We start from the raw sequence: 14,020 nt of genomic DNA, 5'->3' as shown, positions 1-14,020 counted from the left end.
GGCAATCCACTTGCAGGGAAGGGGCAGAGGAGGACGCTGAACCCCCTCTGTCACTCGGAAGCTGAGAGACGAGAATAATTTTTGATACCCTGGGTTTTTTGTTATTCCAAATGAATTTGCAAATTGGTCTTTCTATCTCTATGAAGAATGTTTTGGAATTTTGATGAAGATTGTTTTGAATCTGTAGATTGCTTTTGGCAAGATGGCCATTTTTACTATATTAATCCTGCCAATCCATAAGCATGGGAGATCTTTCCATCTTCTGAGATTTCTTCTTCAGGGACTTGAAATTCTTGTCATACAGATCTTTCACTTGCTTGGTTAGAGTCACAACGAGGTATGTAATATTATTTGTGACTCTTGTGAATGGTGTCATTTCCCTAATTTCTTTCTCAGCCTGTTTATCCTTTAAGTAGAGGAAGGCTACTGATTTGAGTTAATTTTATATCCAGCAACTTTGCTGAAGTTGTTTATAAGCTTTAGGAGTTCTCTGGTGAAATTTAGCATTCCTTCATGTTAAAAGTCTTGGAAATATTAGGAATTATTAGGAAATATTAGGAATTAGGGCCCATACCTAAACATAGTAAAAGCAAATTACAGCAAACCAGTAGCCAACATCAAATTGAGTGGAAAGAAACTTGAAGCAATCCCAGTAATACAGGGACTAGACATGGCTACCTACTCTCTCCCTATCTATTCAACACAGTACTTGAAGTTCTAGCTAGGACAATTAGACAACAAAAGGAGGTCAAAGGGATATATATTAGAAAGGAAGAAGTCAAAATATCACTTTTTGCACATGATATGATTGTATACTTAAATGACCCCAAAAATTCCACCAGAGAACTCCTAAAGATGATGCAAATGTTTAAGTGTAGTCTGGCACAAATGCACATGTCAGAGGTTGGGCATGGAACTCAGCAGTAAAATGCTTATGTAACATGAGTGAGGCCTTCAGCTCTTGGAAGAGGGGGAGAGGGAGAAAATACAGATCTGTATCTATACGAGTCTTAAAATTTGTTAGCCTTCGTTGAATGTATATACAAACACAGACTCAGACATACACTTGGATACACTCACTCACAGATTCAAACATACATTCATACACAAATACACACATACACACTCACACAACTCATACAAATTCATATACACACACTCATTGACATAGATGGACACACATTCACTCATAGACACATACACATGCAATCAGGCACACTAACACACACTTAGACATTCAAACTTACAAGCAGACACACTATCACAATGAGGTACACAAGCACAGACAGACACTCATTCACACACACATCAGACACATTGACATACATACCCAGACAGCACACTCAGGGACTCACACACACTCACACACCACTACCTACTTCTCTGGAAATCTTTAATTCATCTTTCTGGAGAAGGGGAATGACACTTGTATTTTCAATATGAATTCATGTGTTCTCATTGGGTTGTTTATTTAACATGGTTTTCTGAATCCCATTCCTGTGACATGGTGACATTTAGGAGTGAGCAAGTCAGAACCCAGCAAATCTTCATGAAGTCATGGACACAGGCAAATTAATACAAGCTCTGTGAGAAGGAGGTATCTTGCAGATTACTTCCTGTATGTCCTAAAAACTTTCTAGACCCCATATCTGTTTTAATGTTTCTTATAACATGGCTATGACTTTTCATTCAAGACTAGTTGTCGGTACTGGATACAGTTCTGATATTGTTTCAGTTATGTTTGCAACACCTATTATTTGTCAATCATTATAAAAATTATTTAATTTCTATATTTTCCTTGAGGGGCTTGAGGATAGAACTCAAGGTCTTGGGCTGGTGAAATGGTACAGTGGTAAAGCCACTCGCTGCCAAGCCTGGCAACATGACCTGGGGGCTACAGAGAAAAAGAAGAGAACTAACTGCTGCTAATTGTCCTCTGTTGTAACATACAGACACATAGACACACACACACACACACACACACACACACACACGAAATGTAATTAAAAAAAAATAGACCCAAAGTATTTCACCTCCAAATGTTTTCCTTGGCTTCCTTCCTGCATTGAATTTCTTATCCTTGTTAGCCATTTTCTTTTTCCTTACAGACCACAGTTCTCCTTCCTTGTGGTCTCCCTCCCCAAAGCCTAGACAGTAACGCAGCGTTATAGAAGCGGCTACATTCAGTAGCTCCACCTCCATTGCAAGAAGGAAGTTTCTGATTAGACTGTTATACCGACGTAGTTTGGGGGAGGGGTTTGCCCCAAATATTTTACCTGTTGCGAGAACAAAGGAATTAACATTAAAACCAAGATGACTGAGTGACCAGACCTCGTGTTGTCTAATGTTTCACTTCTTCCACGTGGGCACGATATAATATGGCTAGCCTATCTCCTTTAATCTTTTCCTGTCCTTATCTCACTCCTATTTCTAGAACTCTTTTATTCTTTCCATGTGGGTTTTGGACACCAACACTTCCTGACTTCATTGTCAGACAGCTTAGTTTGTATAGGCATTCAGAAATTCATGAGGAATCTCTTACTATATTTTCACATAAAAAGCAGGTGTTTAGACATAGAAAGAGAGAAAAAAAACAAATGTAATATTAGATTAATACTCTTGATGGCATGTTTTGTATTTGTGAACCATTACTATTTTTTCCCAGAATTAATATGAATTAATGGTTTCTGACTTACAAACACATGGTGACTGTGAGAAGAATACCAACTGAATGAAGATATAAAGAAAGACGAGGAACTGTGTTTTGTTAGTAGTCAACTCTGTTTTGACTACATCAGGCATGAATATACAAACACTAACACATACAGACTACCTTGAGGAAAGCAGAGTGCAGGGGAGTTGTTTTCCTGAGATCGTATGGCTGGGAAGGAGCAGAGGCAGGAGTCAGCTGTACACTTTGATTTCAGAGTTTACTTTGGAGTTATAAGCTATTCCATCAGATCAGGAGAGGTCAGAAGTTGCCACATCAATTATATTGCTATTTTTTTCTTGAGACAAGGTTTCTCTGTGTAGCCCTGGTTGTCCTGAAACTCACTCTCTACTCCAAGTTGGCCTTGAGCTCAGAAATCCACCTGCCTCTGCCTCCTAAGTGCTGGGATTAAAGGCATGCACCACTGCCTGGCTTATTGTTAATCTTTAGAGAGCAACTTTTTAGCCATATCTGCACAGGCAGAATTGAATCCGTTTCCTTATGGGTCCTTCTGAGTTTCCGTAGCAACGACCCTGCAATAAGACAGTGGTACTTCCTTTGTTTTTCCTATGTCAGTTATGTGTTCAGTTAGGAACTTCCCAGTACTAGCACTTTCCCTATCAAATTACATTTATTTCCCTTGTGGGACTTGCCTGTTTTCCTGTGCCACCTGTTCATAGGATTTATGAGTTATGAAAATTGTTCTGTTGAGAGAGATCAAAACACATCTCTTCAAAATCTGAAGGATCATCAAATCAAAGACAATTGAGAAGAAGCAGAAGCTTGAACATTCCATGTCCTTTTATTTGCCCAAACGAAGGGTATATATTAACAAAAACAAAAGGCATTTAAAAGCCAGCACCACACACATAAAGGAATGAGAACAGCTTTTTAAAAATTGAATATTTTATTTATTTACATTTCAAATGTTATCTCCTTGGTTGGTAGTTTAGTCCTTGGGAGCTCGGGTGGGGGGAGATGGGGAGGATGTCTGGTTGTTTGATATTGTTGTTCTTCCTATGTGCTTACAAACCTCTTCAGCTCCCTCAGTTCTTTCTCTAACTCCTCTGATGGGTCCCCGTCCTCAGTCCAATGGCTGGCTGTGAGCATCCTCCTCTGCATTTGTCAGGCTCTGGCAGAGCCTCTCAGGAGACAGCTATATCAGGCTCCTGTCAGCAAGTGGCATCCTCAAAAGTGTCTGGGTTTGGTGTCTGTATATGGGATGAATCCCCAGGTGGGGGCAGTCTCTGGATGGTCTTTCTTTCAGTCTCTGCTCCACACTTTGTTTCTGTATTTCCTCCCTTGAGTATTTTGTTCCCTCTTCTAAGAAGGACTGAGGCATCCACACTTTGGTCTTCCCTCTTGAGTTTCATGTGGTCTGTGAATTGTATCTTGGGTATCCCAAGCTTTTGGGCTAGTATCCATTTATCAGTGAGTGTATACCATGTGTGTTCTTTTGTGACTGGGTTACCTCACTCAGGATGATATTTTCTAGTTCCATCCATTTGCCTAAGAATTTCATGAATTCATTGTTTTTAATAGCTGAGAACAGCAAGCTTAACCAGCTGAACACAACCTTAGACCCTCATGGGCTCTGGCATGATAGCAGAGGGCTTTTTACTAAATAGCTTTACTACCTAAGCTTTATTTCACATTTGTTGGTCTTTTTCCAAGTTGCTGCCTGAAATCTAAGTCTTTTTCCTTTCTCTTATCATATCTGTAGACACTTAGCATTCTTGTCTGAAAAAGCCATATAAACCAGGGTTCAAGTCACCTCTTTGAGACTCACCCTTTCTCTGGGAGTGTTACACATACACATACACATACACAAACACAAACACATATACATCTTACACAGATTATTAAATGTTTTTTATCTTGTTCATCTGTCTTTTAAAACTATGATACTTCTGGATTAGTATTTTTCCCTGTGCATATTCAAGATCAAGAAAGCCAAAACATCACACTTGGCTGTTTTTATTTAGTGTTGATTTTTAGAAGGATAATTCTTTGAAAAATTTAAGCAATGTTTAAATGTACTTCATACATAGAAAATCATTTTAGTAAAAGTAAGAAAGTCATTTTTCTATAGGAATATTTGCAATGAAGATTGGGAAACTGGTAATCTTTGAAAATATGTGGAAAACACATCACCCTTCCTTACCATGTCCAAAGCAATCATGTATCTTTGAATTTATGAATGGCTAGGTGATTGTTCTCACATTTTGCTTTTCAAGTAAATTAGTATTCCTGATCCTGAGCAATTATCAATCTTTCCATGAATGAAGTTGTAAGATCCTAATCCTTGAAGTACTATCCATAGACTCAGAGGAAAGAATGATTATCAACAAAGAAAAAGAAGAATCTGGACAAATAGTCCTTAATAAGTTCATCCTATTTAACTGTTACTGTACATATCCATGTGCATAATCATACATCCTGATCTACTTGTCATTAGACTCAGGCATTAAAAATACACAGTGTTTCCTATGCACACATGTATCAATATATGACCGAGCTAGTCATATTAATAGTACATATTATATTAATGTATTATTAATTACATTTTAAGCATTTTTAAGTATTCTGAGATATACATGTATTTGCATGCATGTATACAAATGCTTACAATACTAATGAAAAAAGAGGCCATGAACTTGACTGAGAGTGGAGAGAAACATGTGGGAAGGGAGAAATGTAATTATATTATAATCTTAAAGACAAAATTACAAAATACAGCGTTTTTTTCTTAGAGTCCTCATTTCTTTAGAAAGGCTTCTATGTCATCTCAAATATATTAAATGCATTCCTTTTGACTCATTACAACTCTTCCTTCCTTCTTTTCTTCCTTCCTTCCTTTCTTTCTCTCTCTTCCTTCCTTCCTTCCTTCCTTTCTCTCTCCCTTTCTTTCTTTCTTTCTTTCTTTCTTTCTTTCTTTCTTTCTTTCTTTCTTTCTTTCTCTGATTTAGCCTTTTAAGACAGTGTTTTTCTGTATAACAGAGAACTTTGGTTGTTTGGAACTCGTTTTGTAGACCAGACTAACCTCAACCTCAGGGATTATACTGCCTCTGCCTCCTGAGTGCTGGAATTAAAGACATGTACCACCACTTCCTGACTGCTAATATGTAGTATTTTTTTAAAGTAAGAATCTCACTCCTAAGTCTAGGGATTGAAGAAAAGAGAAACCCTCTTACCTTACAAAGTCCCTAATGCTGTTAATAATCCAAAGTTTACTGTAGTTGCTTATGACAGATTTTGCTGATTTTAAACATTAGATACTTTAGGCATTATATTTTTATGATATATGGTTTGTGCTTAAATTATTTATTTGCAAAGTGAGAAATAGCAGTAAAAATATCTAAAGTAATTGTGGCCTATCTTATGGTGTAAGTGATTTCTTTACTTTATCTTTAAAGAATAGATTTGATCTGTTCCTTGAATTAGAACTTGGTTATCCTTATGCTTGGACTCTTATCTATACAAGTAACATCCATATATATAATCAGAAAAGGAGGAGAGCAGAAATGTACTTGTGCTTAGCCTATGCCCCACAAGCTCACCCAAAACCTCTTCTAGTTAGAGCACAACCCTACATCTTGTATAATTAAACTAAATATCATGTTCCTACTGGAGAGAAGTTAATGCTGAGATCTCAGCTTTTTTATTTATGAACCAGTTGCCTGTGAAATATGCAGAGACATTTGAAATTAGTAATAATGAATAGAATATATACATATTTAAAAAAATACATGGATGATTTCCTGTCGTTTCTGGTGGGTAAAGGAGAGCAACAGCTTCCTACAGCTGCCATTATCATTCCAAATTTCTCTTTTATTGCCCATCAAACATGTATAGATTTAATGACCTGGAGAGAGATCAGTGAAATTCTTCACAGTGCTGCATGTTTATTAATGGGCCTCCTGTTCATTGTGATGTGGTAGTGTTAGGATTATGTCAGTGATATGGCAGGAGGCAATTAAGAGTTGTTTTAGTTCTGAAAGAAAGGAAATTAGTCACTGATCAGTGACAGAGACAACTCAACATCCCGGTAAGTGCATGCAGAAAGGAGAAAGAAATAAGAGCCACAAAGAGCCAAGAAGAAGGGAAAATATATGATGAATTTTCTCTGCTGCAGACATGACAAGGAGGGACAGCAGTAATGTGTAAAAAAGAAGTAATGGAAAATATTGGGATGGAAAAGCCTTTAAAATGGGTAGGAAGTTTTTTATTCTTTTAAATTTTATTTATTTTCCATCCCAACCACAGTTTCCACTCCTTCCTATCCTCTCAGCACCCCTCCCCCCAGCCCCTACCCACTTCTCTGTTTCTTTACAGAAAAGAACAAGCCTCCCAGGATATCAACCAGCCCGTGCACATCAAGTTGCAATAAGACTAGGCACCTCCTCTTCAATTAAGGCTGGACAAGGCAACCAAGTAGGGGAGCCTTTGCAAGGGCTGTTTCCTTTACAAGGAGATTTTTCAGCTCAGTCTGCTAAATGTATCTCAAGATGCAGAACAGCATCAGTGGGCTAGGCTTGTAGCCTACACAAAGGTCTGGGCTCTATCCCCAGCATCCAGTGTGATGGCACCTGCTGGCAGAGACATACAATCCTATCATTTGGATCATGGACGATCAGAGTTGAGGATCATCTTTGGCTTCATTGTGAATTCGAGGCCATGCCCCACAACTTCTACTTGTTATTTGCATTAGCGTTTTGAGAGGAGTTTTTCATTAGAGTTTCTGAGAGGACTCCAAAATAATTACTATTTAACCCTGTCCTCAAACAGAATAAGAAATATCAGGCAAGAGTTTACTGAGAGTTGGAGCAGGAAGTCTGTCATCTGATTAAGACTACTAGCAAGAGTTTGCTGGGGAGCCGTGTAGACTCTTTACTGAATGGACACAGTGAAGAAATAAGAAAAAAAAAGCACAGTGGGTCTCCATGGTGAGCTTTTCATGCAAATAAGAATGCCACACATTCTCTTAAAGTGTGATTTGAGGTCAGTCAGTGAACAAGGAGTGAAAGGCCTTACTTCATTTTCTTTGTTTAGTAGATATTAAGTGCCTAAATCAAGGCAGGAGCTACCCTGCATGCCAGGGATATATATCAGAATGCCTGCACGCAAGGCTTTAACAGCACAATTTCTTTCATTATGAAGTTACCTTTTTTAATTTGTTAATTTGCATAACTTAAACTCACATGTAGAAATCCTAACCCTCAGAATCACAGATGACTGAACTTGGAGGTAGGAGATTAAGAGATGTAGTTAATCTTAACATACTCTTTGGGATCATCCTTTACACAGTCTGATAAGTTTCCTTATGCACAGTTGAGAAATGAGGGTATAGATGAACACAGATGATAGGTCATGTGAACTTACAGGGAAAATACTGAATGTGATATCTATCGAGGCAGAGGTCAGAAGAAGCAACCATGATGGTATCTCAGACTTATAGCCAACTTATAGCCTTCAAAACTGGGAGAAAACAAGGTGTTTTAAGCCACTATTAAGGCAATTGTAGAAAAGCAATACAAGCTTACAATGGGAAAATTGTGACTTTATTTTAAAAACAAAATGTGTTCAAAGAGTTATGCAACTGATCCAGGTTTACAAAGCTGGGGAGTAGTTTTTTAGAATCTGAAAAAACAAAACAAAATAAAACAAAAAACCAAAACCCATAATCACTAAAAACTTGACAATTGGTACATATGCCTCAGAATACTTAAAAATAACTTTGAAAATGTATTAATGGTAAACCAGATATATAAATGGCTAACAATCTGTGAAATTTAAAACTCCACGTAAAAGTAAATACTTGAGCATCGAATTCGAGCTTGACCTCATACGTGGAGAAACAACACAGATCTTGTTCTGAGGAGAGCCAAAGATGCCTAGGAGGCCGACAACATCCTGGATCAGAGAGTTGTCAAGAAGAGGAGAGTATCTGTGTAAGGTACCTGGTCCATTAGAAGAGAAAGGTAGACTCGATTGAGTTTTAGGTAAGTCTGTAGAGAGAACCAGGGAAGATTCTCGGAGAGGTTTAGCTCCAAGTGGTTGCCAAAGCACACAGGCAAACTGTCTCTAAAGGCTCTGTGGGATTATTGCTGGTCAGGACTGGATTTGTTTTGCTTTATGTTTGTTACAAGCCACGTGTATCAATTTCTTGCTGCTGTGATGAAATGCCCAACAAAAACAACCTAAGGAAAAAAATATTTGTCCTGGCTTAGAGTACGGTGGTATATTCCATTATGGTGTAGAGGTCATAGGGGTGGGAACTTGGGGTGGCTGGTCAGGTTGTGGCTGTAGCCAGGAAACAGTGAAGAGTTTGTATGCTCAGCTCACTTTCTCCTCTTCATCCAAGACCACAGCCTGTCTAAGAAGTCTTCCTATCTTTACTCACCCAGTCAAGAAACACTTTCACAGATATGCCTACAGAAGGTTTGGATTCTAGGAGGTTCTAGGTCCTTTCAAGCTAACAATATTAACTATCATACAATAAGTAATTGTTTGTAGTATAAATTTCAAGAGTAAACAGTGTTAAATTCACTAGGGAAAACTTTTTGATGTTGACTTTCATCTACTTGCCTTTAACTTACAGAGAAATTTAATCATAATCTTTAAATTCTCATTGGGATGCCGATAATGGGGAAGCCTTTAAATGAAAACATTTGGAATTTCTACTGTTGGTGCTTTACTAATATACTTTTTATTCTAACAGCATTATGCAGTCTTATAAAAGAATCGATTGAGAATGGAAAGGACATGAGGTTCAGCCTTGTTTATTGAATGACTTTTGATTTGTCTTAAACTGACCCAAATCAGAGTCTTCTTGGAGCAAAGCCCAGTTCCTCAGGAAGTCTGTTTAGGAAGAAGTGTGGTGATACTGGGAAATGTCCTTGGATAGGTGGGAAGGGTACTGTCAGGACAGAAGCGAGCATCTCCCTTCTGCATGATATTTACACTTCATTTGATTCTATGATTAATTATTGAAACCAATGAGTGGAGGAAGCTATGAGATGCTGCAGTGGGAAAATTTCCCCCATAACCCTTGGTTTTCAAGATGATGAATTTTCTTTCTTTTTTTTCTTTTTCTTTTTATTTTTATTAGATACTTTCTTTATTTACATGTCAGATAGTATCTCCTTTCCTGGTTTCCCATACAAAAAAAGAAAAAACAAACAAACAAACAAACCCTGTTCCCTCTCCAATCTCCCTGCTCACCAACCCCCACTGTCCCTCTTCTTGGACCCGATATTCCCCTACACTGGGCATAGAACCTTCACAGAACCAAGGGCCTCTCCTCCCATTGATGACTGACTAGGTCATCCTCTGCTACCTATGCAGCTGGAGCCATGAGTCCTACCATGTGTATTCTTTGGTTGGTGGTTTAGTCCCTGGGAGGTACCAGTTAGTTCATATTTTTGTTCTTTCTAAGGGGTTGCAAACCCTTCAGCTCTTTGGGTGCTTTCTCTAGCTCCTTCATTGGGGACCCTGTGCTCAGTCCAATGGATGGCTGTGAGCCTCTACATCTGTATTAGTCGGGTACTGTCAGGGCCTTTCAGGAGACAGCTATATCAGGCTCCTGTCATCCAGCACTTGCTTACATCCACAATAGTGTCTGGATTTGATGATTGAATATGGAAAAGATTCCCAGGTAGAGCAGTCTCTGGATTGTCCTTCCTTCAGTCTCTGCTCCATAGTTTGTCTCTGCAGCTCCTTCCATGGGTATTTTGTTCCCCCCTTTAAGAAGGAATGAAGTATCCACACTTTGGATAACTTAAGAAGGAATGAAGTATCATACTTCTTTGTGAGTTTCTTGTGGTTTGTGGATTGTACTTTGGATATTCTGATCTTCTGGGCTAATATCCACTTATCAGAGAGTGCATGCCATTTGTGTTTTTTGTGATTGGGTTACCTTACTCAGCATGATATTCTCCAGATCTATCCATTTCCCTAAGAATTCTGTAAATTCATTGTTTTTAATAGCTGAGTAGTACTCCATTCTGTATTCATTTCTCTGTTGAGGGACATCTGGATTGTTAACAGTTTCTGGCTATTATGGCTGCTATGAACAGAGTGGAGCATTTGTCCTTATTACTTGTTGGAGCATCTTCTGGGTATATGCCCAGGAGTGGTATAGCTGGGTCCTCTGGTAGTACTATGTCTAACTTCCTGAGGAACCGCCAAACTGATTTCCAGAGTGGTTGGACCAGCTTGCAATTCCACCAGCAGTGAAGGAGTGTTCCTCTTTCTCTACAACCTCTCCAGCATCTGCTGTCACCTGAGATTTTTATCCTAGCCATTCTGACTGGTGTAAGGTGGAATCTTAGGGATGTTTTGATTTGCATTTCCCTGATGTCTAAGGATGTTGAACATTTCTTTAGGTGCTTCTCAGCCATACGGAATTCTTTGTTTAGCTCTGTACTCCATTTTTAAATAGGGTTATTTGGTTCTCTGGAGTCTAAATTCTTGAGTTCTTTGTATACATTGGATATTAGCCCTCTATCAGATATAGGACTGGTAAAGATCTTTCCCAATTTGTTGGTTGACTTTTTGTCCTATTGACAGTGTCCTTTGCCCTACAGAAACTTTGTAATTTTATGAGGTTCCATTTGTCAATTCTTGATCTTAGAGCATAAGCTATTGGTGTTCTCTTCAGGAAAATTTTCCCTGTGCCTATGTGCTCAAGACTCTTCCCCACTTTCTTTACTATTAGTTTCAGGGTATCTGGTTTTATGTGGAGGTCCTTGATCCACTTGGACTTGAGTTTTGTACAAGGAGAAAGGAATGGATTGATATGCATTCTTCTATATTCTAACCGCCAGTTGAGCCTGAACTGTTTGTTGAAAACACTGTCTTTTTTCCACTGGATGGTTTTAGCTCCTTTGAGAAAGATTAAGTGACCGTAGGTATGAGTTCATTTCTGGGTGTTCAGTTCTCTTTCATTGATCCACCTGCCTGTCACTGTACCAATACCATGCAGTTTTTTATCACAATTGCTCTGTAGTACAGCTTAAGTCAGGGATGGTGATTCCACCAGAGGTTCTTTTATTGTTGAGAATAGTTTTTGCTATCCTAGGTTTTTTGTTATTCTAGATGAATTTGCAAATTGCTCTTTCTAAGTCTGTGAAGAATTGAGTTGGAATTTTGTTGGGGATTGCATTGAATCTGTAGATTGCTTTTGGCAAGATGGCCATTTTTACTATGTTAAACCTGCCAATCCATGAGCATGGGAGATTTTTCCATCTTCTGAGATCTTCTTCGATTTCCTTCTTCAGAGACTTGAAGTTTTTGTCATACAGCTCCTTTACTTGCTTAGTTAGTCATACCAAGGTATTTTAAATTATTTGTGACTGGTGTTATTATGAAGGGTGTTGTTTCCATAATTTCTTTTTCATCCTGGAATGCAACCATTATCATTTCTTGTGAGTTGTTTACGATCCAAGTCACATCTTCCAAGTGGCCTTCATTTGGTATTCAAAGTGATATTTTGATTTTATTCCTACTGTTTCTTTGTCTTATTGACAAACTTATTTAATTTGATAAATCTATGCAGGGAAGAAGGATTTAACTATTCAGAGTCCTCAGACTTTGCAACCAGTACCCAGAATCAAGACCCCATGCTACAACTTTCTATTACAGAGATTAGTCATTGTCTTGGTCAATTGTGTGGTTTCTTTTGGTGAAGATAGGCAGCACAGTTGTAAAGTCCTTTCCATCTGAGCAATTTACCCTCCACCAGTAGATTTCTGGAGGATAACCTGTATAATCAGCAATGTAGTGTTCACCATGGTGAGGCAGCATCTGGTTCTAGAGCAGTATAAGGTGAGGCGCCCTGAGCTTCTCCTTCTCCCCATGGGGCCTGGATAAAAGCAGGCTACACAGTAATGGTAATAACACACTTGTGCAGCCATTCTTAGACGCTAAACATTGCTAAGGCATCTGTACATTACTTCTCACTGCAAATCTAAGACCTGGGAGAGTTTATTACAATGTACAACAGATTCCAAGGTGTTCTCAGGTTTGTTTGATAGCTTACCTTTGGCCAGCTTTCTGAATTCCACCTTCAGCAAAAGGGCCTTTTTCGGGGACTTTCTTTTCCATTCCTCCAATTTCTTCTGTTCTCATTTCTGTTCTAAAGCCTGATATTTGTCATCCACCACCTTGGCCTGCTTCTTGGGGTGCTTCAAAAGCATCTTCTCATTCCCTTTCTGACATGGGGTCTTCCCCTCCTTCCCCAGACTCTGATCCTTGACACACAGACTATTCTTTTTTTTTTTTTTTTAAGATTTATTGCATTATAATGAGAAAAGTTACATGATTTCAATTTATCTGAATTTGTTAACATTTAAAAACATTTTAAGTAAATGGATTTAAATCACATTCTTGTTTTCTTTTTATACCTCAACCCTTCCCAGAGACCCCCCCTTCAATACCTACAATATCTTTTTTGTCATATTCTTTAAAATTTATAAATATTATAACAATAAAAATGAGTATTATAAAAGTTGTTTGATATAAAACAACAATCAATTTAACAGTCTTATGTAGATGCTTGTCTACAGCAATACTGAAAATACATACGTTTTTCTCAATATAAATTTTAAATAACTCCAAATGTATTAACTGTATATTTCAAAATAATACATAACTACTAATATTTTCTTAAATGAACATAAATATATAAAGAGTTTTTGTTTGTTTGTTTTATATTTACTAGAGCTTAAAATCTTAGCTCTTACTGTGATAACTTGATACAAGAGTTACAAACTTCAAGCAAAGCATACAGTCTTACTCTTTGTTGTTCTCTTACAAACCCCTTCCCAACTTAATTGTCTACATTTCTTTTGGGTATATAAATACTTTTAAAATATGTAAGCTGTTCTGAAAACCATAGTATAGTGTAAAAGCATGAAATAAGCAATACTATTAATAGAGAGGCTGAGATATGAGAAGCAAGATCCCAAGACCATTATGTTGTACACAGCAAGACACTGTCACAAACAAACAAGCTGACAGTATATATGGATTGTATAATATTGGACCTATTTCTCCAACTACCAAATTAGAGAGACCATTGTATGACAGTCAATAAATTTCTAATTCCTCATATTTGTGGATTTCAATTGATTAGGATATGTTGGTAATATTAATTTTCATATTAAGACATTAAGTAAAAGTAATTGTTACTTCCTGTTGTTTTTGTTGTAAGAGGTGGAATTATGTTTGTTGGAATTATTGGATTTGTTGAAAGATTACTTTCTTGCTTCTTCTAGGGTGTAGTTTTGCTCCCTATGTTGATGTTTT

This window comes from Mastomys coucha, unplaced genomic scaffold (genome assembly GCF_008632895.1).
Source record: "Mastomys coucha isolate ucsf_1 unplaced genomic scaffold, UCSF_Mcou_1 pScaffold22, whole genome shotgun sequence".
Taxonomy (NCBI): domain Eukaryota; kingdom Metazoa; phylum Chordata; class Mammalia; order Rodentia; family Muridae; genus Mastomys; species Mastomys coucha.
This window is presented reverse-complemented; position numbering follows the sequence as displayed.